Raw genomic sequence first — 27,508 nt, forward strand, 5'->3', positions numbered from 1 at the left:
AAATAACTACAGGTGGTGAGATAAGCTGCACAATATAATTGACCTTTCAGTATATTGTTGCACACACACCATCTATTTAGCAAATGCCCTTGTTATCAACAGCAGCCTTTTAAACTCACCTGAGCTAACAGGTATGTGCGCTGGTTACTCTGCTGCGCTTAAAATTTCTTTTTTGGTTTGCTACAATGCCTTTTCTGAAACGTTGTCTCCTTCTGCTGGAACACTGACTTCTTTCATTTAATGCCTGCAGACTATAAAAGAGAACCCAACCCAAAAAGTTTGGTTGATTAGTCTGTGGCATTCTGTTAAACTGTTGCTTATGGCGGTCTCTGTGAGCTTCTCAGCGACATTCAGCCAGCCAGGTATCCTGCCTGCAGTAGATGGAATGTGGCAATGGAACGCTGGCTGCGCGTGTCATAATAGGCTCTGAGCCTTTATATACCTGTGCACAGCAGCAGCCACCTTCAGTCTGCTGCTGGACAGCCAGCAGCAGCAGCAGCAGGAGAGGTATGTAATCAGGAGCCCTCCTGCTAAGGGTAGACAGCTGCTCGTTCCACCCCACCCCCCGCCTTAATTGGTTCTCCTCCCTTCCAACGGTGTTGAGGCGGGTGGGAACAGCAGGGGGTGAAGGTGCTGTGTTTAAAGAGGTGGAGTTATGCAGATCTAAAACGCGTGGATTGCAGCAGCAGCAAGCCGAAAAGTGCAGGCATGTAAGGGATCTAGAGGTTGACAACATGTCTTCTTAACGGGAGTCCAGGAGCTCATCTCCACAAATGGACTTTTCAGGATCCTTGGGTGGCTCCGTAGTTTGAAACCAATTCTGGTTATCGCTTCTCGGCCTTTTGGCTAAGATCAAGTGTAGTATCTGTTCTTATCAGTTTAATATCTGATACGTCCCCTATCTGGGGACCATATATTAAATGGATTTTTAGAACAGGGAGATGGAAAAAGAGCTTGCTCTGTCCACTCCACGCATTGACCTGGTATTGCAGTATCTCCAGGACCGGTGCACCCCTTCTTTAATGCAGTTTCTAAAATCAGAAAGAATTGAATTCAATGTTTTTTGTTCATTTTGCTTGTTTGTCGGATTTGGGGATGGACTCTTTGGCTTTGCTTTTCTTCTCCTCATTGGATTTTTCATGTTCAAAGTTGCAGAAGCCAGATTACAAGCTCATTTTGGTTCAACTTCAGCAACTGTGCATTGCATTGCCATGTAATGTGATGCAATGCTATCTTTCTAGCTCTCCCTTTTTACTTCCTTTTGGATAAACAGACATATTAGGCAAGCATTTTGGAGCTTTCACCTAAATAACTACAGGTGGTGAGATAAGCTGCACAATATAATTGACCTTTCAGTATATTGTTGCACACACACCATCTATTTAGCAAATGCCCTTGTTATCAACAGCAGCCTTTTAAACTCACCTGAGCTAACAGATATGTGCGCTGGTTACTCTGCTGCGCTTAAAATTTCTTTTTTGGTTTGCTACAATGCCTTCTCTGAAACGTTGTCTCCTTCTGCTGGAACACTGACTTCTTTCATTTAATGCCTGCAGACTATAAAAGAGAACCCAACCCAAAAAGTTTGGTTGATTAGTCTGTGGCATTCTGTTAAACTGTTGCTTATGGCGGTCTCTGTGAGCTTCTCAGCGACATTCAGCCAGCCAGGTATCCTGCCTGCAGTAGATGGAATGTGGCAATGGAACGCTGGCTGCGCGTGTCATAATAGGCTCTGAGCCTTTATATACCTGTGCACAGCAGCAGCCACCTTCAGTCTGCTGCTGGACAGCCAGCAGCAGCAGCAGCAGGAGAGGTATGTAATCAGGAGCCCTCCTGCTAAGGGTAGACAGCTGCTCGTTCCACCCCACCCCCCGCCTTAATTGGTTCTCCTCCCTTCCAACGGTGTTGAGGCGGGTGGGAACAGCAGGGGGTGAAGGTGCTGTGTTTAAAGAGGTGGAGTTATGCAGATCTAAAACGCGTGGATTGCAGCAGCAGCAAGCCGAAAAGTGCAGGCATGTAAGGGATCTAGAGGTTGACAACATGTCTTCTTAACGGGAGTCCAGGAGCTCATCTCCACAAATGGACTTTTCAGGATCCTTGGGTGGCTCCGTAGTTTGAAACCAATTCTGGTTATCGCTTCTCGGCCTTTTGGCTAAGATCAAGTGTAGTATCTGTTCTTATCAGTTTAATATCTGATACGTCCCCTATCTGGGGACCATATATTAAATGGATTTTTAGAACAGGGAGATGGAAAAAGAGCTTGCTCTGTCCACTCCACGCATTGACCTGGTATTGCAGTATCTCCAGGACCGGTGCACCCCTTCTTTAATGCAGTTTCTAAAATCAGAAAGAATTGAATTCAATGTTTTTTGTTCATTTTGCTTGTTTGTCGGATTTGGGGATGGACTCTTTGGCTTTGCTTTTCTTCTCCTCATTGGATTTTTCATGTTCAAAGTTGCAGAAGCCAGATTACAAGCTCATTTTGGTTCAACTTCAGCAACTGTGCATTGCATTGCCATGTAATGTGATGCAATGCTATCTTTCTAGCTCTCCCTTTTTACTTCCTTTTGGATAAACAGACATATTAGGCAAGCATTTTGGAGCTTTCACCTAAATAACTACAGGTGGTGAGATAAGCTGCACAATATAATTGACCTTTCAGTATATTGTTGCACACACACCATCTATTTAGCAAATGCCCTTGTTATCAACAGCAGCCTTTTAAACTCACCTGAGCTAACAGGTATGTGCGCTGGTTACTCTGCTGCGCTTAAAATTTCTTTTTTGGTTTGCTACAATGCCTTTTCTGAAACGTTGTCTCCTTCTGCTGGAACACTGACTTCTTTCATTTAATGCCTGCAGACTATAAAAGAGAACCCAACCCAAAAAGTTTGGTTGATTAGTCTGTGGCATTCTGTTAAACTGTTGCTTATGGCGGTCTCTGTGAGCTTCTCAGCGACATTCAGCCAGCCAGGTATCCTGCCTGCAGTAGATGGAATGTGGCAATGGAACGCTGGCTGCGCGTGTCATAATAGGCTCTGAGCCTTTATATACCTGTGCACAGCAGCAGCCACCTTCAGTCTGCTGCTGGAAAAGCCAGCAGCAGCAGCAGCAGGAGAGGTATGTAATCAGGAGCCCTCCTGCTAAGGGTAGACAGCTGCTCGTTCCACCCCACCCCCCGCCTTAATTGGTTCTCCTCCCTTCCAACGGTGTTGAGGCGGGTGGGAACAGCAGGGGGTGAAGGTGCTGTGTTTAAAGAGGTGGAGTTATGCAGATCTAAAACGCGTGGATTGCAGCAGCAGCAAGCCGAAAAGTGCAGGCATGTAAGGGATCTAGAGGTTGACAACATGTCTTCTTAACGGGAGTCCAGGAGCTCATCTCCACAAATGGACTTTTCAGGATCCTTGGGTGGCTCCGTAGTTTGAAACCAATTCTGGTTATCGCTTCTCGGCCTTTTGGCTAAGATCAAGTGTAGTATCTGTTCTTATCAGTTTAATATCTGATACGTCCCCTATCTGGGGACCATATATTAAATGGATTTTTAGAACAGGGAGATGGAAAAAGAGCTTGCTCTGTCCACTCCACGCATTGACCTGGTATTGCAGTATCTCCAGGACCGGTGCACCCCTTCTTTAATGCAGTTTCTAAAATCAGAAAGAATTGAATTCAATGTTTTTTGTTCATTTTGCTTGTTTGTCGGATTTGGGGATGGACTCTTTGGCTTTGCTTTTCTTCTCCTCATTGGATTTTTCATGTTCAAAGTTGCAGAAGCCAGATTACAAGCTCATTTTGGTTCAACTTCAGCAACTGTGCATTGCATTGCCATGTAATGTGATGCAATGCTATCTTTCTAGCTCTCCCTTTTTACTTCCTTTTGGATAAACAGACATATTAGGCAAGCATTTTGGAGCTTTCACCTAAATAACTACAGGTGGTGAGATAAGCTGCACAATATAATTGACCTTTCAGTATATTGTTGCACACACACCATCTATTTAGCAAATGCCCTTGTTATCAACAGCAGCCTTTTAAACTCACCTGAGCTAACAGGTATGTGCGCTGGTTACTCTGCTGCGCTTAAAATTTCTTTTTTGGTTTGCTACAATGCCTTTTCTGAAACGTTGTCTCCTTCTGCTGGAACACTGACTTCTTTCATTTAATGCCTGCAGACTATAAAAGAGAACCCAACCCAAAAAGTTTGGTTGATTAGTCTGTGGCATTCTGTTAAACTGTTGCTTATGGCGGTCTCTGTGAGCTTCTCAGCGACATTCAGCCAGCCAGGTATCCTGCCTGCAGTAGATGGAATGTGGCAATGGAACGCTGGCTGCGCGTGTCATAATAGGCTCTGAGCCTTTATATACCTGTGCACAGCAGCAGCCACCTTCAGTCTGCTGCTGGACAGCCAGCAGCAGCAGCAGCAGGAGAGGTATGTAATCAGGAGCCCTCCTGCTAAGGGTAGACAGCTGCTCGTTCCACCCCACCCCCCGCCTTAATTGGTTCTCCTCCCTTCCAACGGTGTTGAGGCGGGTGGGAACAGCAGGGGGTGAAGGTGCTGTGTTTAAAGAGGTGGAGTTATGCAGATCTAAAACGCGTGGATTGCAGCAGCAGCAAGCCGAAAAGTGCAGGCATGTAAGGGATCTAGAGGTTGACAACATGTCTTCTTAACGGGAGTCCAGGAGCTCATCTCCACAAATGGACTTTTCAGGATCCTTGGGTGGCTCCGTAGTTTGAAACCAATTCTGGTTATCGCTTCTCGGCCTTTTGGCTAAGATCAAGTGTAGTATCTGTTCTTATCAGTTTAATATCTGATACGTCCCCTATCTGGGGACCATATATTAAATGGATTTTTAGAACAGGGAGATGGAAAAAGAGCTTGCTCTGTCCACTCCACGCATTGACCTGGTATTGCAGTATCTCCAGGACCGGTGCACCCCTTCTTTAATGCAGTTTCTAAAATCAGAAAGAATTGAATTCAATGTTTTTTGTTCATTTTGCTTGTTTGTCGGATTTGGGGATGGACTCTTTGGCTTTGCTTTTCTTCTCCTCATTGGATTTTTCATGTTCAAAGTTGCAGAAGCCAGATTACAAGCTCATTTTGGTTCAACTTCAGCAACTGTGCATTGCATTGCCATGTAATGTGATGCAATGCTATCTTTCTAGCTCTCCCTTTTTACTTCCTTTTGGATAAACAGACATATTAGGCAAGCATTTTGGAGCTTTCACCTAAATAACTACAGGTGGTGAGATAAGCTGCACAATATAATTGACCTTTCAGTATATTGTTGCACACACACCATCTATTTAGCAAATGCCCTTGTTATCAACAGCAGCCTTTTAAACTCACCTGAGCTAACAGGTATGTGCGCTGGTTACTCTGCTGCGCTTAAAATTTCTTTTTTGGTTTGCTACAATGCCTTTTCTGAAACGTTGTCTCCTTCTGCTGGAACACTGACTTCTTTCATTTAATGCCTGCAGACTATAAAAGAGAACCCAACCCAAAAAGTTTGGTTGATTAGTCTGTGGCATTCTGTTAAACTGTTGCTTATGGCGGTCTCTGTGAGCTTCTCAGCGACATTCAGCCAGCCAGGTATCCTGCCTGCAGTAGATGGAATGTGGCAATGGAACGCTGGCTGCGCGTGTCATAATAGGCTCTGAGCCTTTATATACCTGTGCACAGCAGCAGCCACCTTCAGTCTGCTGCTGGACAGCCAGCAGCAGCAGCAGCAGGAGAGGTATGTAATCAGGAGCCCTCCTGCTAAGGGTAGACAGCTGCTCGTTCCACCCCACCCCCCGCCTTAATTGGTTCTCCTCCCTTCCAACTGTGTTGAGGCGGGTGGGAACAGCAGGGGGTGAAGGTGCTGTGTTTAAAGAGGTGGAGTTATGCAGATCTAAAACGCGTGGATTGCAGCAGCAGCAAGCCGAAAAGTGCAGGCATGTAAGGGATCTAGAGGTTGACAACATGTCTTCTTAACGGGAGTCCAGGAGCTCATCTCCACAAATGGACTTTTCAGGATCCTTGGGTGGCTCCGTAGTTTGAAACCAATTCTGGTTATCGCTTCTCGGCCTTTTGGCTAAGATCAAGTGTAGTATCTGTTCTTATCAGTTTAATATCTGATACGTCCCCTATCTGGGGACCATATATTAAATGGATTTTTAGAACAGGGAGATGGAAAAAGAGCTTGCTCTGTCCACTCCACGCATTGACCTGGTATTGCAGTATCTCCAGGACCGGTGCACCCCTTCTTTAATGCAGTTTCTAAAATCAGAAAGAATTGAATTCAATGTTTTTTGTTCATTTTGCTTGTTTGTCGGATTTGGGGATGGACTCTTTGGCTTTGCTTTTCTTCTCCTCATTGGATTTTTCATGTTCAAAGTTGCAGAAGCCAGATTACAAGCTCATTTTGGTTCAACTTCAGCAACTGTGCATTGCATTGCCATGTAATGTGATGCAATGCTATCTTTCTAGCTCTCCCTTTTTACTTCCTTTTGGATAAACAGACATATTAGGCAAGCATTTTGGAGCTTTCACCTAAATAACTACAGGTGGTGAGATAAGCTGCACAATATAATTGACCTTTCAGTATATTGTTGCACACACACCATCTATTTAGCAAATGCCCTTGTTATCAACAGCAGCCTTTTAAACTCACCTGAGCTAACAGGTATGTGCGCTGGTTACTCTGCTGCGCTTAAAATTTCTTTTTTGGTTTGCTACAATGCCTTTTCTGAAACGTTGTCTCCTTCTGCTGGAACACTGACTTCTTTCATTTAATGCCTGCAGACTATAAAAGAGAACCCAACCCAAAAAGTTTGGTTGATTAGTCTGTGGCATTCTGTTAAACTGTTGCTTATGGCGGTCTCTGTGAGCTTCTCAGCGACATTCAGCCAGCCAGGTATCCTGCCTGCAGTAGATGGAATGTGGCAATGGAACGCTGGCTGCGCGTGTCATAATAGGCTCTGAGCCTTTATATACCTGTGCACAGCAGCAGCCACCTTCAGTCTGCTGCTGGACAGCCAGCAGCAGCAGCAGCAGGAGAGGTATGTAATCAGGAGCCCTCCTGCTAAGGGTAGACAGCTGCTCGTTCCACCCCACCCCCCGCCTTAATTGGTTCTCCTCCCTTCCAACGGTGTTGAGGCGGGTGGGAACAGCAGGGGGTGAAGGTGCTGTGTTTAAAGAGGTGGAGTTATGCAGATCTAAAACGCGTGGATTGCAGCAGCAGCAAGCCGAAAAGTGCAGGCATGTAAGGGATCTAGAGGTTGACAACATGTCTTCTTAACGGGAGTCCAGGAGCTCATCTCCACAAATGGACTTTTCAGGATCCTTGGGTGGCTCCGTAGTTTGAAACCAATTCTGGTTATCGCTTCTCGGCCTTTTGGCTAAGATCAAGTGTAGTATCTGTTCTTATCAGTTTAATATCTGATACGTCCCCTATCTGGGGACCATATATTAAATGGATTTTTAGAACAGGGAGATGGAAAAAGAGCTTGCTCTGTCCACTCCACGCATTGACCTGGTATTGCAGTATCTCCAGGACCGGTGCACCCCTTCTTTAATGCAGTTTCTAAAATCAGAAAGAATTGAATTCAATGTTTTTTGTTCATTTTGCTTGTTTGTCGGATTTGGGGATGGACTCTTTGGCTTTGCTTTTCTTCTCCTCATTGGATTTTTCATGTTCAAAGTTGCAGAAGCCAGATTACAAGCTCATTTTGGTTCAACTTCAGCAACTGTGCATTGCATTGCCATGTAATGTGATGCAATGCTATCTTTCTAGCTCTCCCTTTTTACTTCCTTTTGGATAAACAGACATATTAGGCAAGCATTTTGGAGCTTTCACCTAAATAACTACAGGTGGTGAGATAAGCTGCACAATATAATTGACCTTTCAGTATATTGTTGCACACACACCATCTATTTAGCAAATGCCCTTGTTATCAACAGCAGCCTTTTAAACTCACCTGAGCTAACAGGTATGTGCGCTGGTTACTCTGCTGCGCTTAAAATTTCTTTTTTGGTTTGCTACAATGCCTTTTCTGAAACGTTGTCTCCTTCTGCTGGAACACTGACTTCTTTCATTTAATGCCTGCAGACTATAAAAGAGAACCCAACCCAAAAAGTTTGGTTGATTAGTCTGTGGCATTCTGTTAAACTGTTGCTTATGGCGGTCTCTGTGAGCTTCTCAGCGACATTCAGCCAGCCAGGTATCCTGCCTGCAGTAGATGGAATGTGGCAATGGAACGCTGGCTGCGCGTGTCATAATAGGCTCTGAGCCTTTATATACCTGTGCACAGCAGCAGCCACCTTCAGTCTGCTGCTGGAAAAGCCAGCAGCAGCAGCAGCAGGAGAGGTATGTAATCAGGAGCCCTCCTGCTAAGGGTAGACAGCTGCTCGTTCTACCCCACCCCCCGCCTTAATTGGTTCTCCTCCCTTCCAACGGTGTTGAGGCGGGTGGGAACAGCAGGGGGTGAAGGTGCTGTGTTTAAAGAGGTGGAGTTATGCAGATCTAAAACGCGTGGATTGCAGCAGCAGCAAGCCGAAAAGTGCAGGCATGTAAGGGATCTAGAGGTTGACAACATGTCTTCTTAATGGGAGTCCAGGAGCTCATCTCCACAAATGGACTTTTCAGGATCCTTGGGTGGCTCCGTAGTTTGAAACCAATTCTGGTTATCGCTTCTCGGCCTTTTGGCTAAGATCAAGTGTAGTATCTGTTCTTATCAGTTTAATATCTGATACGTCCCCTATCTGGGGACCATATATTAAATGGATTTTTAGAACAGGGAGATGGAAAAAGAGCTTGCTCTGCCCACTCCACGCATTGACCTGGTATTGCAGTATCTCCAGGACCGGTGCACCCCTTCTTTAATGCAGTTTCTAAAATCAGAAAGAATTGAATTCAATGTTTTTTGTTCATTTTGCTTGTTTGTCGGATTTGGGGATGGACTCTTTGGCTTTGCTTTTCTTCTCCTCATTGGATTTTTCATGTTCAAAGTTGCAGAAGCCAGATTACAAGCTCATTTTGGTTCAACTTCAGCAACTGTGCATTGCATTGCCATGTAATGTGATGCAATGCTATCTTTCTAGCTCTCCCTTTTTACTTCCTTTTGGATAAACAGACATATTAGGCAAGCATTTTGGAGCTTTCACCTAAATAACTACAGGTGGTGAGATAAGCTGCACAATATAATTGACCTTTCAGTATATTGTTGCACACACACCATCTATTTAGCAAATGCCCTTGTTATCAACAGCAGCCTTTTAAACTCACCTGAGCTAACAGGTATGTGCGCTGGTTACTCTGCTGCGCTTAAAATTTCTTTTTTGGTTTGCTACAATGCCTTTTCTGAAACGTTGTCTCCTTCTGCTGGAACACTGACTTCTTTCATTTAATGCCTGCAGACTATAAAAGAGAACCCAACCCAAAAAGTTTGGTTGATTAGTCTGTGGCATTCTGTTAAACTGTTGCTTATGGCGGTCTCTGTGAGCTTCTCAGCGACATTCAGCCAGCCAGGTATCCTGCCTGCAGTAGATGGAATGTGGCAATGGAACGCTGGCTGCGCGTGTCATAATAGGCTCTGAGCCTTTATATACCTGTGCACAGCAGCAGCCACCTTCAGTCTGCTGCTGGACAGCCAGCAGCAGCAGCAGCAGGAGAGGTATGTAATCAGGAGCCCTCCTGCTAAGGGTAGACAGCTGCTCGTTCCACCCCACCCCCCGCCTTAATTGGTTCTCCTCCCTTCCAACGGTGTTGAGGCGGGTGGGAACAGCAGGGGGTGAAGGTGCTGTGTTTAAAGAGGTGGAGTTATGCAGATCTAAAACGCGTGGATTGCAGCAGCAGCAAGCCGAAAAGTGCAGGCATGTAAGGGATCTAGAGGTTGACAACATGTCTTCTTAACGGGAGTCCAGGAGCTCATCTCCACAAATGGACTTTTCAGGATCCTTGGGTGGCTCCGTAGTTTGAAACCAATTCTGGTTATCGCTTCTCGGCCTTTTGGCTAAGATCAAGTGTAGTATCTGTTCTTATCAGTTTAATATCTGATACGTCCCCTATCTGGGGACCATATATTAAATGGATTTTTAGAACAGGGAGATGGAAAAAGAGCTTGCTCTGTCCACTCCACGCATTGACCTGGTATTGCAGTATCTCCAGGACCGGTGCACCCCTTCTTTAATGCAGTTTCTAAAATCAGAAAGAATTGAATTCAATGTTTTTTGTTCATTTTGCTTGTTTGTCGGATTTGGGGATGGACTCTTTGGCTTTGCTTTTCTTCTCCTCATTGGATTTTTCATGTTCAAAGTTGCAGAAGCCAGATTACAAGCTCATTTTGGTTCAACTTCAGCAACTGTGCATTGCATTGCCATGTAATGTGATGCAATGCTATCTTTCTAGCTCTCCCTTTTTACTTCCTTTTGGATAAACAGACATATTAGGCAAGCATTTTGGAGCTTTCACCTAAATAACTACAGGTGGTGAGATAAGCTGCACAATATAATTGACCTTTCAGTATATTGTTGCACACACACCATCTATTTAGCAAATGCCCTTGTTATCAACAGCAGCCTTTTAAACTCACCTGAGCTAACAGGTATGTGCGCTGGTTACTCTGCTGCGCTTAAAATTTCTTTTTTGGTTTGCTACAATGCCTTTTCTGAAACGTTGTCTCCTTCTGCTGGAACACTGACTTCTTTCATTTAATGCCTGCAGACTATAAAAGAGAACCCAACCCAAAAAGTTTGGTTGATTAGTCTGTGGCATTCTGTTAAACTGTTGCTTATGGCGGTCTCTGTGAGCTTCTCAGCGACATTCAGCCAGCCAGGTATCCTGCCTGCAGTAGATGGAATGTGGCAATGGAACGCTGGCTGCGCGTGTCATAATAGGCTCTGAGCCTTTATATACCTGTGCACAGCAGCAGCCACCTTCAGTCTGCTGCTGGACAGCCAGCAGCAGCAGCAGCAGGAGAGGTATGTAATCAGGAGCCCTCCTGCTAAGGGTAGACAGCTGCTCGTTCCACCCCACCCCCCGCCTTAATTGGTTCTCCTCCCTTCCAACTGTGTTGAGGCGGGTGGGAACAGCAGGGGGTGAAGGTGCTGTGTTTAAAGAGGTGGAGTTATGCAGATCTAAAACGCGTGGATTGCAGCAGCAGCAAGCCGAAAAGTGCAGGCATGTAAGGGATCTAGAGGTTGACAACATGTCTTCTTAACGGGAGTCCAGGAGCTCATCTCCACAAATGGACTTTTCAGGATCCTTGGGTGGCTCCGTAGTTTGAAACCAATTCTGGTTATCGCTTCTCGGCCTTTTGGCTAAGATCAAGTGTAGTATCTGTTCTTATCAGTTTAATATCTGATACGTCCCCTATCTGGGGACCATATATTAAATGGATTTTTAGAACAGGGAGATGGAAAAAGAGCTTGCTCTGTCCACTCCACGCATTGACCTGGTATTGCAGTATCTCCAGGACCGGTGCACCCCTTCTTTAATGCAGTTTCTAAAATCAGAAAGAATTGAATTCAATGTTTTTTGTTCATTTTGCTTGTTTGTCGGATTTGGGGATGGACTCTTTGGCTTTGCTTTTCTTCTCCTCATTGGATTTTTCATGTTCAAAGTTGCAGAAGCCAGATTACAAGCTCATTTTGGTTCAACTTCAGCAACTGTGCATTGCATTGCCATGTAATGTGATGCAATGCTATCTTTCTAGCTCTCCCTTTTTACTTCCTTTTGGATAAACAGACATATTAGGCAAGCATTTTGGAGCTTTCACCTAAATAACTACAGGTGGTGAGATAAGCTGCACAATATAATTGACCTTTCAGTATATTGTTGCACACACACCATCTATTTAGCAAATGCCCTTGTTATCAACAGCAGCCTTTTAAACTCACCTGAGCTAACAGGTATGTGCGCTGGTTACTCTGCTGCGCTTAAAATTTCTTTTTTGGTTTGCTACAATGCCTTTTCTGAAACGTTGTCTCCTTCTGCTGGAACACTGACTTCTTTCATTTAATGCCTGCAGACTATAAAAGAGAACCCAACCCAAAAAGTTTGGTTGATTAGTCTGTGGCATTCTGTTAAACTGTTGCTTATGGCGGTCTCTGTGAGCTTCTCAGCGACATTCAGCCAGCCAGGTATCCTGCCTGCAGTAGATGGAATGTGGCAATGGAACGCTGGCTGCGCGTGTCATAATAGGCTCTGAGCCTTTATATACCTGTGCACAGCAGCAGCCACCTTCAGTCTGCTGCTGGACAGCCAGCAGCAGCAGCAGCAGGAGAGGTATGTAATCAGGAGCCCTCCTGCTAAGGGTAGACAGCTGCTCGTTCCACCCCACCCCCCGCCTTAATTGGTTCTCCTCCCTTCCAACGGTGTTGAGGCGGGTGGGAACAGCAGGGGGTGAAGGTGCTGTGTTTAAAGAGGTGGAGTTATGCAGATCTAAAACGCGTGGATTGCAGCAGCAGCAAGCCGAAAAGTGCAGGCATGTAAGGGATCTAGAGGTTGACAACATGTCTTCTTAACGGGAGTCCAGGAGCTCATCTCCACAAATGGACTTTTCAGGATCCTTGGGTGGCTCCGTAGTTTGAAACCAATTCTGGTTATCGCTTCTCGGCCTTTTGGCTAAGATCAAGTGTAGTATCTGTTCTTATCAGTTTAATATCTGATACGTCCCCTATCTGGGGACCATATATTAAATGGATTTTTAGAACAGGGAGATGGAAAAAGAGCTTGCTCTGTCCACTCCACGCATTGACCTGGTATTGCAGTATCTCCAGGACCGGTGCACCCCTTCTTTAATGCAGTTTCTAAAATCAGAAAGAATTGAATTCAATGTTTTTTGTTCATTTTGCTTGTTTGTCGGATTTGGGGATGGACTCTTTGGCTTTGCTTTTCTTCTCCTCATTGGATTTTTCATGTTCAAAGTTGCAGAAGCCAGATTACAAGCTCATTTTGGTTCAACTTCAGCAACTGTGCATTGCATTGCCATGTAATGTGATGCAATGCTATCTTTCTAGCTCTCCCTTTTTACTTCCTTTTGGATAAACAGACATATTAGGCAAGCATTTTGGAGCTTTCACCTAAATAACTACAGGTGGTGAGATAAGCTGCACAATATAATTGACCTTTCAGTATATTGTTGCACACACACCATCTATTTAGCAAATGCCCTTGTTATCAACAGCAGCCTTTTAAACTCACCTGAGCTAACAGGTATGTGCGCTGGTTACTCTGCTGCGCTTAAAATTTCTTTTTTGGTTTGCTACAATGCCTTTTCTGAAACGTTGTCTCCTTCTGCTGGAACACTGACTTCTTTCATTTAATGCCTGCAGACTATAAAAGAGAACCCAACCCAAAAAGTTTGGTTGATTAGTCTGTGGCATTCTGTTAAACTGTTGCTTATGGCGGTCTCTGTGAGCTTCTCAGCGACATTCAGCCAGCCAGGTATCCTGCCTGCAGTAGATGGAATGTGGCAATGGAACGCTGGCTGCGCGTGTCATAATAGGCTCTGAGCCTTTATATACCTGTGCACAGCAGCAGCCACCTTCAGTCTGCTGCTGGACAGCCAGCAGCAGCAGCAGCAGGAGAGGTATGTAATCAGGAGCCCTCCTGCTAAGGGTAGACAGCTGCTCGTTCCACCCCACCCCCCGCCTTAATTGGTTCTCCTCCCTTCCAACGGTGTTGAGGCGGGTGGGAACAGCAGGGGGTGAAGGTGCTGTGTTTAAAGAGGTGGAGTTATGCAGATCTAAAACGCGTGGATTGCAGCAGCAGCAAGCCGAAAAGTGCAGGCATGTAAGGGATCTAGAGGTTGACAACATGTCTTCTTAACGGGAGTCCAGGAGCTCATCTCCACAAATGGACTTTTCAGGATCCTTGGGTGGCTCCGTAGTTTGAAACCAATTCTGGTTATCGCTTCTCGGCCTTTTGGCTAAGATCAAGTGTAGTATCTGTTCTTATCAGTTTAATATCTGATACGTCCCCTATCTGGGGACCATATATTAAATGGATTTTTAGAACAGGGAGATGGAAAAAGAGCTTGCTCTGTCCACTCCACGCATTGACCTGGTATTGCAGTATCTCCAGGACCGGTGCACCCCTTCTTTAATGCAGTTTCTAAAATCAGAAAGAATTGAATTCAATGTTTTTTGTTCATTTTGCTTGTTTGTCGGATTTGGGGATGGACTCTTTGGCTTTGCTTTTCTTCTCCTCATTGGATTTTTCATGTTCAAAGTTGCAGAAGCCAGATTACAAGCTCATTTTGGTTCAACTTCAGCAACTGTGCATTGCATTGCCATGTAATGTGATGCAATGCTATCTTTCTAGCTCTCCCTTTTTACTTCCTTTTGGATAAACAGACATATTAGGCAAGCATTTTGGAGCTTTCACCTAAATAACTACAGGTGGTGAGATAAGCTGCACAATATAATTGACCTTTCAGTATATTGTTGCACACACACCATCTATTTAGCAAATGCCCTTGTTATCAACAGCAGCCTTTTAAACTCACCTGAGCTAACAGGTATGTGCGCTGGTTACTCTGCTGCGCTTAAAATTTCTTTTTTGGTTTGCTACAATGCCTTTTCTGAAACGTTGTCTCCTTCTGCTGGAACACTGACTTCTTTCATTTAATGCCTGCAGACTATAAAAGAGAACCCAACCCAAAAAGTTTGGTTGATTAGTCTGTGGCATTCTGTTAAACTGTTGCTTATGGCGGTCTCTGTGAGCTTCTCAGCGACATTCAGCCAGCCAGGTATCCTGCCTGCAGTAGATGGAATGTGGCAATGGAACGCTGGCTGCGCGTGTCATAATAGGCTCTGAGCCTTTATATACCTGTGCACAGCAGCAGCCACCTTCAGTCTGCTGCTGGACAGCCAGCAGCAGCAGCAGCAGGAGAGGTATGTAATCAGGAGCCCTCCTGCTAAGGGTAGACAGCTGCTCGTTCCACCCCACCCCCCGCCTTAATTGGTTCTCCTCCCTTCCAACTGTGTTGAGGCGGGTGGGAACAGCAGGGGGTGAAGGTGCTGTGTTTAAAGAGGTGGAGTTATGCAGATCTAAAACGCGTGGATTGCAGCAGCAGCAAGCCGAAAAGTGCAGGCATGTAAGGGATCTAGAGGTTGACAACATGTCTTCTTAACGGGAGTCCAGGAGCTCATCTCCACAAATGGACTTTTCAGGATCCTTGGGTGGCTCCGTAGTTTGAAACCAATTCTGGTTATCGCTTCTCGGCCTTTTGGCTAAGATCAAGTGTAGTATCTGTTCTTATCAGTTTAATATCTGATACGTCCCCTATCTGGGGACCATATATTAAATGGATTTTTAGAACAGGGAGATGGAAAAAGAGCTTGCTCTGTCCACTCCACGCATTGACCTGGTATTGCAGTATCTCCAGGACCGGTGCACCCCTTCTTTAATGCAGTTTCTAAAATCAGAAAGAATTGAATTCAATGTTTTTTGTTCATTTTGCTTGTTTGTCGGATTTGGGGATGGACTCTTTGGCTTTGCTTTTCTTCTCCTCATTGGATTTTTCATGTTCAAAGTTGCAGAAGCCAGATTACAAGCTCATTTTGGTTCAACTTCAGCAACTGTGCATTGCATTGCCATGTAATGTGATGCAATGCTATCTTTCTAGCTCTCCCTTTTTACTTCCTTTTGGATAAACAGACATATTAGGCAAGCATTTTGGAGCTTTCACCTAAATAACTACAGGTGGTGAGATAAGCTGCACAATATAATTGACCTTTCAGTATATTGTTGCACACACACCATCTATTTAGCAAATGCCCTTGTTATCAACAGCAGCCTTTTAAACTCACCTGAGCTAACAGGTATGTGCGCTGGTTACTCTGCTGCGCTTAAAATTTCTTTTTTGGTTTGCTACAATGCCTTTTCTGAAACGTTGTCTCCTTCTGCTGGAACACTGACTTCTTTCATTTAATGCCTGCAGACTATAAAAGAGAACCCAACCCAAAAAGTTTGGTTGATTAGTCTGTGGCATTCTGTTAAACTGTTGCTTATGGCGGTCTCTGTGAGCTTCTCAGCGACATTCAGCCAGCCAGGTATCCTGCCTGCAGTAGATGGAATGTGGCAATGGAACGCTGGCTGCGCGTGTCATAATAGGCTCTGAGCCTTTATATACCTGTGCACAGCAGCAGCCACCTTCAGTCTGCTGCTGGACAGCCAGCAGCAGCAGCAGCAGGAGAGGTATGTAATCAGGAGCCCTCCTGCTAAGGGTAGACAGCTGCTCGTTCCACCCCACCCCCCGCCTTAATTGGTTCTCCTCCCTTCCAACTGTGTTGAGGCGGGTGGGAACAGCAGGGGGTGAAGGTGCTGTGTTTAAAGAGGTGGAGTTATGCAGATCTAAAACGCGTGGATTGCAGCAGCAGCAAGCCGAAAAGTGCAGGCATGTAAGGGATCTAGAGGTTGACAACATGTCTTCTTAACGGGAGTCCAGGAGCTCATCTCCACAAATGGACTTTTCAGGATCCTTGGGTGGCTCCGTAGTTTGAAACCAATTCTGGTTATCGCTTCTCGGCCTTTTGGCTAAGATCAAGTGTAGTATCTGTTCTTATCAGTTTAATATCTGATACGTCCCCTATCTGGGGACCATATATTAAATGGATTTTTAGAACAGGGAGATGGAAAAAGAGCTTGCTCTGTCCACTCCACGCATTGACCTGGTATTGCAGTATCTCCAGGACCGGTGCACCCCTTCTTTAATGCAGTTTCTAAAATCAGAAAGAATTGAATTCAATGTTTTTTGTTCATTTTGCTTGTTTGTCGGATTTGGGGATGGACTCTTTGGCTTTGCTTTTCTTCTCCTCATTGGATTTTTCATGTTCAAAGTTGCAGAAGCCAGATTACAAGCTCATTTTGGTTCAACTTCAGCAACTGTGCATTGCATTGCCATGTAATGTGATGCAATGCTATCTTTCTAGCTCTCCCTTTTTACTTCCTTTTGGATAAACAGACATATTAGGCAAGCATTTTGGAGCTTTCACCTAAATAACTACAGGTGGTGAGATAAGCTGCACAATATAATTGACCTTTCAGTATATTGTTGCACACACACCATCTATTTAGCAAATGCCCTTGTTATCAACAGCAGCCTTTTAAACTCACCTGAGCTAACAGGTATGTGCGCTGGTTACTCTGCTGCGCTTAAAATTTCTTTTTTGGTTTGCTACAATGCCTTTTCTGAAACGTTGTCTCCTTCTGCTGGAACACTGACTTCTTTCATTTAATGCCTGCAGACTATAAAAGAGAACCCAACCCAAAAAGTTTGGTTGATTAGTCTGTGGCATTCTGTTAAACTGTTGCTTATGGCGGTCTCTGTGAGCTTCTCAGCGACATTCAGCCAGCCAGGTATCCTGCCTGCAGTAGATGGAATGTGGCAATGGAACGCTGGCTGCGCGTGTCATAATAGGCTCTGAGCCTTTATATACCTGTGCACAGCAGCAGCCACCTTCAGTCTGCTGCTGGACAGCCAGCAGCAGCAGCAGCAGGAGAGGTATGTAATCAGGAGCCCTCCTGCTAAGGGTAGACAGCTGCTCGTTCCACCCCACCCCCCGCCTTAATTGGTTCTCCTCCCTTCCAACGGTGTTGAGGCGGGTGGGAACAGCAGGGGGTGAAGGTGCTGTGTTTAAAGAGGTGGAGTTATGCAGATCTAAAACGCGTGGATTGCAGCAGCAGCAAGCCGAAAAGTGCAGGCATGTAAGGGATCTAGAGGTTGACAACATGTCTTCTTAACGGGAGTCCAGGAGCTCATCTCCACAAATGGACTTTTCAGGATCCTTGGGTGGCTCCGTAGTTTGAAACCAATTCTGGTTATCGCTTCTCGGCCTTTTGGCTAAGATCAAGTGTAGTATCTGTTCTTATCAGTTTAATATCTGATACGTCCCCTATCTGGGGACCATATATTAAATGGATTTTTAGAACAGGGAGATGGAAAAAGAGCTTGCTCTGTCCACTCCACGCATTGACCTGGTATTGCAGTATCTCCAGGACCGGTGCACCCCTTCTTTAATGCAGTTTCTAAAATCAGAAAGAATTGAATTCAATGTTTTTTGTTCATTTTGCTTGTTTGTCGGATTTGGGGATGGACTCTTTGGCTTTGCTTTTCTTCTCCTCATTGGATTTTTCATGTTCAAAGTTGGAAAAGCCAGATTACAAGCTCATTTTGGTTCAACTTCAGCAACTGTGCATTGCATTGCCATGTAATGTGATGCAATGCTATCTTTCTAGCTCTCCCTTTTTACTTCCTTTTGGATAAACAGACATATTAGGCAAGCATTTTGGAGCTTTCACCTAAATAACTACAGGTGGTGAGATAAGCTGCACAATATAATTGACCTTTCAGTATATTGTTGCACACACACCATCTATTTAGCAAATGCCCTTGTTATCAACAGCAGCCTTTTAAACTCACCTGAGCTAACAGGTATGTGCGCTGGTTACTCTGCTGCGCTTAAAATTTCTTTTTTGGTTTGCTACAATGCCTTTTCTGAAACGTTGTCTCCTTCTGCTGGAACACTGACTTCTTTCATTTAATGCCTGCAGACTATAAAAGAGAACCCAACCCAAAAAGTTTGGTTGATTAGTCTGTGGCATTCTGTTAAACTGTTGCTTATGGCGGTCTCTGTGAGCTTCTCAGCGACATTCAGCCAGCCAGGTATCCTGCCTGCAGTAGATGGAATGTGGCAATGGAACGCTGGCTGCGCGTGTCATAATAGGCTCTGAGCCTTTATATACCTGTGCACAGCAGCAGCCATCTTCAGTCTGCTGCTGGACAGCCAGCAGCAGCAGCAGCAGGAGAGGTATGTAATCAGGAGCCCTCCTGCTAAGGGTAGACAGCTGCTCGTTCCACCCCACCCCCCGCCTTAATTGGTTCTCCTCCCTTCCAACGGTGTTGAGGCGGGTGGGAACAGCAGGGGGTGAAGGTGCTGTGTTTAAAGAGGTGGAGTTATGCAGATCTAAAACGCGTGGATTGCAGCAGCAGCAAGCCGAAAAGTGCAGGCATGTAAGGGATCTAGAGGTTGACAACATGTCTTCTTAACGGGAGTCCAGGAGCTCATCTCCACAAATGGACTTTTCAGGATCCTTGGGTGGCTCCGTAGTTTGAAACCAATTCTGGTTATCGCTTCTCGGCCTTTTGGCTAAGATCAAGTGTAGTATCTGTTTTTATCAGTTTAATATCTGATACGTCCCCTATCTGGGGACCATATATTAAATGGATTTTTAGAACAGGGAGATGGAAAAAGAGCTTGCTCTGTCCACTCCACGCATTGACCTGGTATTGCAGTATCTCCAGGACCGGTGCACCCCTTCTTTAATGCAGTTTCTAAAATCAGAAAGAATTGAATTCAATGTTTTTTGTTCATTTTGCTTGTTTGTCGGATTTGGGGATGGACTCTTTGGCTTTGCTTTTCTTCTCCTCATTGGATTTTTCATGTTCAAAGTTGCAGAAGCCAGATTACAAGCTCATTTTGGTTCAACTTCAGCAACTGTGCATTACATTGCCATGTAATGTGATGCAATGCTATCTTTCTAGCTCTCCCTTTTTACTTCCTTTTGGATAAACAGACATATTAGGCAAGCATTTTGGAGCTTTCACCTAAATAACTACAGGTGGTGAGATAAGCTGCACAATATAATTGACCTTTCAGTATATTGTTGCACACACACCATCTATTTAGCAAATGCCCTTGTTATCAACAGCAGCCTTTTAAACTCACCTGAGCTAACAGGTATGTGCGCTGGTTACTCTGCTGCGCTTAAAATTTCTTTTTTGGTTTGCTACAATGCCTTTTCTGAAACGTCTCCTTCTGCTGGAACACTGACTTCTTTCATTTAATGCCTGCAGACTATAAAAGAGAACCCAACCCAAAAAGTTTGGTTGATTAGTCTGTGGCATTCTGTTAAACTGTTGCTTATGGCGGTCTCTGTGAGCTTCTCAGCGACATTCAGCCAGCCAGGTATCCTGCCTGCAGTAGATGGAATGTGGCAATGGAACGCTGGCTGCGCGTGTCATAATAGGCTCTGAGCCTTTATATACCTGTGCACAGCAGCAGCCACCTTCAGTCTGCTGCTGGACAGCCAGCAGCAGCAGCAGCAGGAGAGGTATGTAATCAGGAGCCCTCCTGCTAAGGGTAGACAGCTGCTCGTTCCACCCCACCCCCCGCCTTAATTGGTTCTCCTCCCTTCCAACGGTGTTGAGGCGGGTGGGAACAGCAGGGGGTGAAGGTGCTGTGTTTAAAGAGGTGGAGTTATGCAGATCTAAAACGCGTGGATTGCAGCAGCAGCAAGCCGAAAAGTGCAGGCATGTAAGGGATCTAGAGGTTGACAACATGTCTTCTTAACGGGAGTCCAGGAGCTCATCTCCACAAATGGACTTTTCAGGATCCTTGGGTGGCTCCGTAGTTTGAAACCAATTCTGGTTATCGCTTCTCGGCCTTTTGGCTAAGATCAAGTGTAGTATCTGTTCTTATCAGTTTAATATCTGATACGTCCCCTATCTGGGGACCATATATTAAATGGATTTTTAGAACAGGGAGATGGAAAAAGAGCTTGCTCTGTCCACTCCACGCATTGACCTGGTATTGCAGTATCTCCAGGACCGGTGCACCCCTTCTTTAATGCAGTTTCTAAAATCAGAAAGAATTGAATTCAATGTTTTTTGTTCATTTTGCTTGTTTGTCGGATTTGGGGATGGACTCTTTGGCTTTGCTTTTCTTCTCCTCATTGGATTTTTCATGTTCAAAGTTGCAGAAGCCAGATTACAAGCTCATTTTGGTTCAACTTCAGCAACTGTGCATTACATTGCCATGTAATGTGATGCAATGCTATCTTTCTAGCTCTCCCTTTTTACTTCCTTTTGGATAAACAGACATATTAGGCAAGCATTTTGGAGCTTTCACCTAAATAACTACAGGTGGTGAGATAAGCTGCACAATATAATTGACCTTTCAGTATATTGTTGCACACACACCATCTATTTAGCAAATGCCCTTGTTATCAACAGCAGCCTTTTAAACTCACCTGAGCTAACAGGTATGTGCGCTGGTTACTCTGCTGCGCTTAAAATTTCTTTTTTGGTTTGCTACAATGCCTTTTCTGAAACGTCTCCTTCTGCTGGAACACTGACTTCTTTCATTTAATGCCTGCAGACTATAAAAGAGAACCCAACCCAAAAAGTTTGGTTGATTAGTCTGTGGCATTCTGTTAAACTGTTGCTTATGGCGGTCTCTGTGAGCTTCTCAGCGACATTCAGCCAGCCAGGTATCCTGCCTGCAGTAGATGGAATGTGGCAATGGAACGCTGGCTGCGCGTGTCATAATAGGCTCTGAGCCTTTATATACCTGTGCACAGCAGCAGCCACCTTCAGTCTGCTGCTGGACAGCCAGCAGCAGCAGCAGCAGGAGAGGTATGTAATCAGGAGCCCTCCTGCTAAGGGTAGACAGCTGCTCGTTCCACCCCACCCCCCGCCTTAATTGGTTCTCCTCCCTTCCAACGGTGTTGAGGCGGGTGGGAACAGCAGGGGGTGAAGGTGCTGTGTTTAAAGAGGTGGAGTTATGCAGATCTAAAACGCGTGGATTGCAGCAGCAGCAAGCCGAAAAGTGCAGGCATGTAAGGGATCTAGAGGTTGACAACATGTCTTCTTAACGGGAGTCCAGGAGCTCATCTCCACAAATGGACTTTTCAGGATCCTTGGGTGGCTCCGTAGTTTGAAACCAATTCTGGTTATCGCTTCTCGGCCTTTTGGCTAAGATCAAGTGTAGTATCTGTTCTTATCAGTTTAATATCTGATACGTCCCCTATCTGGGGACCATATATTAAATGGATTTTTAGAACAGGGAGATGGAAAAAGAGCTTGCTCTGTCCACTCCACGCATTGACCTGGTATTGCAGTATCTCCAGGACCGGTGCACCCCTTCTTTAATGCAGTTTCTAAAATCAGAAAGAATTGAATTCAATGTTTTTTGTTCATTTTGCTTGTTTGTCGGATTTGGGGATGGACTCTTTGGCTTTGCTTTTCTTCTCCTCATTGGATTTTTCATGTTCAAAGTTGCAGAAGCCAGATTACAAGCTCATTTTGGTTCAACTTCAGCAACTGTGCATTGCATTGCCATGTAATGTGATGCAATGCTATCTTTCTAGCTCTCCCTTTTTACTTCCTTTTGGATAAACAGACATATTAGGCAAGCATTTTGGAGCTTTCACCTAAATAACTACAGGTGGTGAGATAAGCTGCACAATATAATTGACCTTTCAGTATATTGTTGCACACACACCATCTATTTAGCAAATGCCCTTGTTATCAACAGCAGCCTTTTAAACTCACCTGAGCTAACAGGTATGTGCGCTGGTTACTCTGCTGCGCTTAAAATTTCTTTTTTGGTTTGCTACAATGCCTTTTCTGAAACGTTGTCTCCTTCTGCTGGAACACTGACTTCTTTCATTTAATGCCTGCAGACTATAAAAGAGAACCCAACCCAAAAAGTTTGGTTGATTAGTCTGTGGCATTCTGTTAAACTGTTGCTTATGGCGGTCTCTGTGAGCTTCTCAGCGACATTCAGCCAGCCAGGTATCCTGCCTGCAGTAGATGGAATGTGGCAATGGAACGCTGGCTGCGCGTGTCATAATAGGCTCTGAGCCTTTATATACCTGTGCACAGCAGCAGCCACCTTCAGTCTGCTGCTGGACAGCCAGCAGCAGCAGCAGCAGGAGAGGTATGTAATCAGGAGCCCTCCTGCTAAGGGTAGACAGCTGCTCGTTCCACCCCACCCCCCGCCTTAATTGGTTCTCCTCCCTTCCAACGGTGTTGAGGCGGGTGGGAACAGCAGGGGGTGAAGGTGCTGTGTTTAAAGAGGTGGAGTTATGCAGATCTAAAACGCGTGGATTGCAGCAGCAGCAAGCCGAAAAGTGCAGGCATGTAAGGGATCTAGAGGTTGACAACATGTCTTCTTAACGGGAGTCCAGGAGCTCATCTCCACAAATGGACTTTTCAGGATCCTTGGGTGGCTCCGTAGTTTGAAACCAATTCTGGTTATCGCTTCTCGGCCTTTTGGCTAAGATCAAGTGTAGTATCTGTTCTTATCAGTTTAATATCTGATACGTCCCCTATCTGGGGACCATATATTAAATGGATTTTTAGAACAGGGAGATGGAAAAAGAGCTTGCTCTGTCCACTCCACGCATTGACCTGGTATTGCAGTATCTCCAGGACCGGTGCACCCCTTCTTTAATGCAGTTTCTAAAATCAGAAAGAATTGAATTCAATGTTTTTTGTTCATTTTGCTTGTTTGTCGGATTTGGGGATGGACTCTTTGGCTTTGCTTTTCTTCTCCTCATTGGATTTTTCATGTTCAAAGTTGCAGAAGCCAGATTACAAGCTCATTTTGGTTCAACTTCAGCAACTGTGCATTACATTGCCATGTAATGTGATGCAATGCTATCTTTCTAGCTCTCCCTTTTTACTTCCTTTTGGATAAACAGACATATTAGGCAAGCATTTTGGAGCTTTCACCTAAATAACTACAGGTGGTGAGATAAGCTGCACAATATAATTGACCTTTCAGTATATTGTTGCACACACACCATCTATTTAGCAAATGCCCTTGTTATCAACAGCAGCCTTTTAAACTCACCTGAGCTAACAGGTATGTGCGCTGGTTACTCTGCTGCGCTTAAAATTTCTTTTTTGGTTTGCTACAATGCCTTTTCTGAAACGTTGTCTCCTTCTGCTGGAACACTGACTTCTTTCATTTAATGCCTGCAGACTATAAAAGAGAACCCAACCCAAAAAGTTTGGTTGATTAGTCTGTGGCATTCTGTTAAACTGTTGCTTATGGCGGTCTCTGTGAGCTTCTCAGCGACATTCAGCCAGCCAGGTATCCTGCCTGCAGTAGATGGAATGTGGCAATGGAACGCTGGCTGCGCGTGTCATAATAGGCTCTGAGCCTTTATATACCTGTGCACAGCAGCAGCCACCTTCAGTCTGCTGCTGGACAGCCAGCAGCAGCAGCAGCAGGAGAGGTATGTAATCAGGAGCCCTCCTGCTAAGGGTAGACAGCTGCTCGTTCCACCCCACCCCCCGCCTTAATTGGTTCTCCTCCCTTCCAACGGTGTTGAGGCGGGTGGGAACAGCAGGGGGTGAAGGTGCTGTGTTTAAAGAGGTGGAGTTATGCAGATCTAAAACGCGTGGATTGCAGCAGCAGCAAGCCGAAAAGTGCAGGCATGTAAGGGATCTAGAGGTTGACAACATGTCTTCTTAACGGGAGTCCAGGAGCTCATCTCCACAAATGGACTTTTCAGGATCCTTGGGTGGCTCCGTAGTTTGAAACCAATTCTGGTTATCGCTTCTCGGCCTTTTGGCTAAGATCAAGTGTAGTATCTGTTCTTATCAGTTTAATATCTGATACGTCCCCTATCTGGGGACCATATATTAAATGGATTTTTAGAACAGGGAGATGGAAAAAGAGCTTGCTCTGTCCACTCCACGCATTGACCTGGTATTGCAGTATCTCCAGGACCGGTGCACCCCTTCTTTAATGCAGTTTCTAAAATCAGAAAGAATTGAATTCAATGTTTTTTGTTCATTTTGCTTGTTTGTCGGATTTGGGGATGGACTCTTTGGCTTTGCTTTTCTTCTCCTCATTGGATTTTTCATGTTCAAAGTTGCAGAAGCCAGATTACAAGCTCATTTTGGTTCAACTTCAGCAACTGTGCATTGCATTGCCATGTAATGTGATGCAATGCTATCTTTCTAGCTCTCCCTTTTTACTTCCTTTTGGATAAACAGACATATTAGGCAAGCATTTTGGAGCTTTCACCTAAATAACTACAGGTGGTGAGATAAGCTGCACAATATAATTGACCTTTCAGTATATTGTTGCACACACACCATCTATTTAGCAAATGCCCTTGTTATCAACAGCAGCCTTTTAAACTCACCTGAGCTAACAGGTATGTGCGCTGGTTACTCTGCTGCGCTTAAAATTTCTTTTTTGGTTTGCTACAATGCCTTTTCTGAAACGTTGTCTCCTTCTGCTGGAACACTGACTTCTTTCATTTAATGCCTGCAGACTATAAAAGAGAACCCAACCCAAAAAGTTTGGTTGATTAGTCTGTGGCATTCTGTTAAACTGTTGCTTATGGCGGTCTCTGTGAGCTTCTCAGCGACATTCAGCCAGCCAGGTATCCTGCCTGCAGTAGATGGAATGTGGCAATGGAACGCTGGCTGCGCGTGTCATAATAGGCTCTGAGCCTTTATATACCTGTGCACAGCAGCAGCCACCTTCAGTCTGCTGCTGGACAGCCAGCAGCAGCAGCAGCAGGAGAGGTATGTAATCAGGAGCCCTCCTGCTAAGGGTAGACAGCTGCTCGTTCCACCCCACCCCCCGCCTTAATTGGTTCTCCTCCCTTCCAACGGTGTTGAGGCGGGTGGGAACAGCAGGGGGTGAAGGTGCTGTGTTTAAAGAGGTGGAGTTATGCAGATCTAAAACGCGTGGATTGCAGCAGCAGCAAGCCGAAAAGTGCAGGCATGTAAGGGATCTAGAGGTTGACAACATGTCTTCTTAACGGGAGTCCAGGAGCTCATCTCCACAAATGGACTTTTCAGGATCCTTGGGTGGCTCCGTAGTTTGAAACCAATTCTGGTTATCGCTTCTCGGCCTTTTGGCTAAGATCAAGTGTAGTATCTGTTCTTATCAGTTTAATATCTGATACGTCCCCTATCTGGGGACCATATATTAAATGGATTTTTAGAACAGGGAGATGGAAAAAGAGCTTGCTCTGTCCACTCCACGCATTGACCTGGTATTGCAGTATCTCCAGGACCGGTGCACCCCTTCTTTAATGCAGTTTCTAAAATCAGAAAGAATTGAATTCAATGTTTTTTGTTCATTTTGCTTGTTTGTCGGATTTGGGGATGGACTCTTTGGCTTTGCTTTTCTTCTCCTCATTGGATTTTTCATGTTCAAAGTTGCAGAAGCCAGATTACAAGCTCATTTTGGTTCAACTTCAGCAACTGTGCATTGCATTGCCATGTAATGTGATGCAATGCTATCTTTCTAGCTCTCCCTTTTTACTTCCTTTTGGATAAACAGACATATTAGGCAAGCATTTTGGAGCTTTCACCTAAATAACTACAGGTGGTGAGATAAGCTGCACAATATAATTGACCTTTCAGTATATTGTTGCACACACACCATCTATTTAGCAAATGCCCTTGTTATCAACAGCAGCCTTTTAAACTCACCTGAGCTAACAGGTATGTGCGCTGGTTACTCTGCTGCGCTTAAAATTTCTTTTTTGGTTTGCTACAATGCCTTTTCTGAAACGTTGTCTCCTTCTGCTGGAACACTGACTTCTTTCATTTAATGCCTGCAGACTATAAAAGAGAACCCAACCCAAAAAGTTTGGTTGATTAGTCTGTGGCATTCTGTTAAACTGTTGCTTATGGCGGTCTCTGTGAGCTTCTCAGCGACATTCAGCCAGCCAGGTATCCTGCCTGCAGTAGATGGAATGTGGCAATGGAACGCTGGCTGCGCGTGTCATAATAGGCTCTGAGCCTTTATATACCTGTGCACAGCAGCAGCCACCTTCAGTCTGCTGCTGGACAGCCAGCAGCAGCAGCAGCAGCAGGAGAGGTATGTAATCAGGAGCCCTCCTGCTAAGGGTAGACAGCTGCTCGTTCCACCCCACCCCCCGCCTTAATTGGTTCTCCTCCCTTCCAACGGTGTTGAGGCGGGTGGGAACAGCAGGGGGTGAAGGTGCTGTGTTTAAAGAGTTGGAGTTATGCAGATCTAAAACGCGTGGATTGCAGCAGCAGCAAGCCGAAAAGTGCAGGCATGTAAGGGATCTAGAGGTTGACAACATGTCTTCTTAACGGGAGTCCAGGAGCTCATCTCCACAAATGGACTTTTCAGGATCCTTGGGTGGCTCCGTAGTTTGAAACCAATTCTGGTTATCGCTTCTCGGCCTTTTGGCTAAGATCAAGTGTAGTATCTGTTCTTATCAGTTTAATATCTGATACGTCCCCTATCTGGGGACCATATATTAAATGGATTTTTAGAACAGGGAGATGGAAAAAGAGCTTGCTCTGTCCACTCCACGCATTGACCTGGTATTGCAGTATCTCCAGGACCGGTGCACCCCTTCTTTAATGCAGTTTCTAAAATCAGAAAGAATTGAATTCAATGTTTTTTGTTCATTTTGCTTGTTTGTCGGATTTGGGGATGGACTCTTTGGCTTTGCTTTTCTTCTCCTCATTGGATTTTTCATGTTCAAAGTTGCAGAAGCCAGATTACAAGCTCATTTTGGTTCAACTTCAGCAACTGTGCATTGCATTGCCATGTAATGTGATGCAATGCTATCTTTCTAGCTCTCCCTTTTTACTTCCTTTTGGATAAACAGACATATTAGGCAAGCATTTTGGAGCTTTCACCTAAATAACTACAGGTGGTGAGATAAGCTGCACAATATAATTGACCTTTCAGTATATTGTTGCACACACACCATCTATTTAGCAA

The 27,508-nt window shown here is 44.9% G+C and overlaps 21 non-coding genes across 21 annotated transcripts; all 21 read left to right on the forward strand.

Moving 5' to 3' along the window:
- Nucleotides 1-826: 826 nt before the first annotated feature.
- LOC141196655 (U2 spliceosomal RNA) lies at nucleotides 827-1,017 on the forward strand. The gene has a single exon (XR_012269055.1). It is a non-coding gene; the product is annotated as a U2 spliceosomal RNA (small nuclear RNA).
- Nucleotides 1,018-2,132: 1,115 nt separating this feature from the next.
- Nucleotides 2,133-2,323, forward strand: LOC141196656 (U2 spliceosomal RNA). The gene has a single exon (XR_012269056.1). It is a non-coding gene; the product is annotated as a U2 spliceosomal RNA (small nuclear RNA).
- A 1,116-nt stretch (nucleotides 2,324-3,439) lies between these two features.
- LOC141196657 (U2 spliceosomal RNA) lies at nucleotides 3,440-3,630 on the forward strand. The gene has a single exon (XR_012269057.1). It is a non-coding gene; the product is annotated as a U2 spliceosomal RNA (small nuclear RNA).
- A 1,115-nt stretch (nucleotides 3,631-4,745) lies between these two features.
- On the forward strand, nucleotides 4,746-4,936 carry LOC141196658 (U2 spliceosomal RNA). The gene has a single exon (XR_012269058.1). It is a non-coding gene; the product is annotated as a U2 spliceosomal RNA (small nuclear RNA).
- A 1,115-nt stretch (nucleotides 4,937-6,051) lies between these two features.
- LOC141196659 (U2 spliceosomal RNA) lies at nucleotides 6,052-6,242 on the forward strand. The gene has a single exon (XR_012269059.1). It is a non-coding gene; the product is annotated as a U2 spliceosomal RNA (small nuclear RNA).
- Nucleotides 6,243-7,357: 1,115 nt separating this feature from the next.
- On the forward strand, nucleotides 7,358-7,548 carry LOC141196660 (U2 spliceosomal RNA). Its single transcript, XR_012269060.1, has one exon. It is a non-coding gene; the product is annotated as a U2 spliceosomal RNA (small nuclear RNA).
- A 1,116-nt stretch (nucleotides 7,549-8,664) lies between these two features.
- Nucleotides 8,665-8,855, forward strand: LOC141196047 (U2 spliceosomal RNA). Its single transcript, XR_012268615.1, has one exon. It is a non-coding gene; the product is annotated as a U2 spliceosomal RNA (small nuclear RNA).
- Nucleotides 8,856-9,970: 1,115 nt separating this feature from the next.
- On the forward strand, nucleotides 9,971-10,161 carry LOC141196661 (U2 spliceosomal RNA). The gene has a single exon (XR_012269061.1). It is a non-coding gene; the product is annotated as a U2 spliceosomal RNA (small nuclear RNA).
- A 1,115-nt stretch (nucleotides 10,162-11,276) lies between these two features.
- LOC141196662 (U2 spliceosomal RNA) lies at nucleotides 11,277-11,467 on the forward strand. The gene has a single exon (XR_012269062.1). It is a non-coding gene; the product is annotated as a U2 spliceosomal RNA (small nuclear RNA).
- Nucleotides 11,468-12,582: 1,115 nt separating this feature from the next.
- On the forward strand, nucleotides 12,583-12,773 carry LOC141196663 (U2 spliceosomal RNA). The gene has a single exon (XR_012269063.1). It is a non-coding gene; the product is annotated as a U2 spliceosomal RNA (small nuclear RNA).
- Nucleotides 12,774-13,888: 1,115 nt separating this feature from the next.
- LOC141196664 (U2 spliceosomal RNA) lies at nucleotides 13,889-14,079 on the forward strand. The gene has a single exon (XR_012269064.1). It is a non-coding gene; the product is annotated as a U2 spliceosomal RNA (small nuclear RNA).
- Nucleotides 14,080-15,194: 1,115 nt separating this feature from the next.
- On the forward strand, nucleotides 15,195-15,385 carry LOC141196666 (U2 spliceosomal RNA). The gene has a single exon (XR_012269066.1). It is a non-coding gene; the product is annotated as a U2 spliceosomal RNA (small nuclear RNA).
- Nucleotides 15,386-16,500: 1,115 nt separating this feature from the next.
- LOC141196667 (U2 spliceosomal RNA) lies at nucleotides 16,501-16,691 on the forward strand. The gene has a single exon (XR_012269067.1). It is a non-coding gene; the product is annotated as a U2 spliceosomal RNA (small nuclear RNA).
- Nucleotides 16,692-17,806: 1,115 nt separating this feature from the next.
- LOC141196668 (U2 spliceosomal RNA) lies at nucleotides 17,807-17,997 on the forward strand. Its single transcript, XR_012269068.1, has one exon. It is a non-coding gene; the product is annotated as a U2 spliceosomal RNA (small nuclear RNA).
- Nucleotides 17,998-19,112: 1,115 nt separating this feature from the next.
- On the forward strand, nucleotides 19,113-19,303 carry LOC141196011 (U2 spliceosomal RNA). The gene has a single exon (XR_012268580.1). It is a non-coding gene; the product is annotated as a U2 spliceosomal RNA (small nuclear RNA).
- Nucleotides 19,304-20,415: 1,112 nt separating this feature from the next.
- LOC141196669 (U2 spliceosomal RNA) lies at nucleotides 20,416-20,606 on the forward strand. The gene has a single exon (XR_012269069.1). It is a non-coding gene; the product is annotated as a U2 spliceosomal RNA (small nuclear RNA).
- Nucleotides 20,607-21,718: 1,112 nt separating this feature from the next.
- LOC141196670 (U2 spliceosomal RNA) lies at nucleotides 21,719-21,909 on the forward strand. The gene has a single exon (XR_012269070.1). It is a non-coding gene; the product is annotated as a U2 spliceosomal RNA (small nuclear RNA).
- Nucleotides 21,910-23,024: 1,115 nt separating this feature from the next.
- Nucleotides 23,025-23,215, forward strand: LOC141196671 (U2 spliceosomal RNA). The gene has a single exon (XR_012269071.1). It is a non-coding gene; the product is annotated as a U2 spliceosomal RNA (small nuclear RNA).
- A 1,115-nt stretch (nucleotides 23,216-24,330) lies between these two features.
- On the forward strand, nucleotides 24,331-24,521 carry LOC141196672 (U2 spliceosomal RNA). The gene has a single exon (XR_012269072.1). It is a non-coding gene; the product is annotated as a U2 spliceosomal RNA (small nuclear RNA).
- Nucleotides 24,522-25,636: 1,115 nt separating this feature from the next.
- On the forward strand, nucleotides 25,637-25,827 carry LOC141196673 (U2 spliceosomal RNA). The gene has a single exon (XR_012269073.1). It is a non-coding gene; the product is annotated as a U2 spliceosomal RNA (small nuclear RNA).
- Nucleotides 25,828-26,945: 1,118 nt separating this feature from the next.
- On the forward strand, nucleotides 26,946-27,136 carry LOC141196674 (U2 spliceosomal RNA). The gene has a single exon (XR_012269074.1). It is a non-coding gene; the product is annotated as a U2 spliceosomal RNA (small nuclear RNA).
- Nucleotides 27,137-27,508: the final 372 nt, after the last annotated feature.

This window comes from Phyllobates terribilis, unplaced genomic scaffold (genome assembly GCF_046119375.1).
Source record: "Phyllobates terribilis strain yellow unplaced genomic scaffold, ASM4611937v1 Scaffold_74__1_contigs__length_7073193, whole genome shotgun sequence".
NCBI classification, from domain to species: Eukaryota; Metazoa; Chordata; class Amphibia; order Anura; family Dendrobatidae; genus Phyllobates; species Phyllobates terribilis.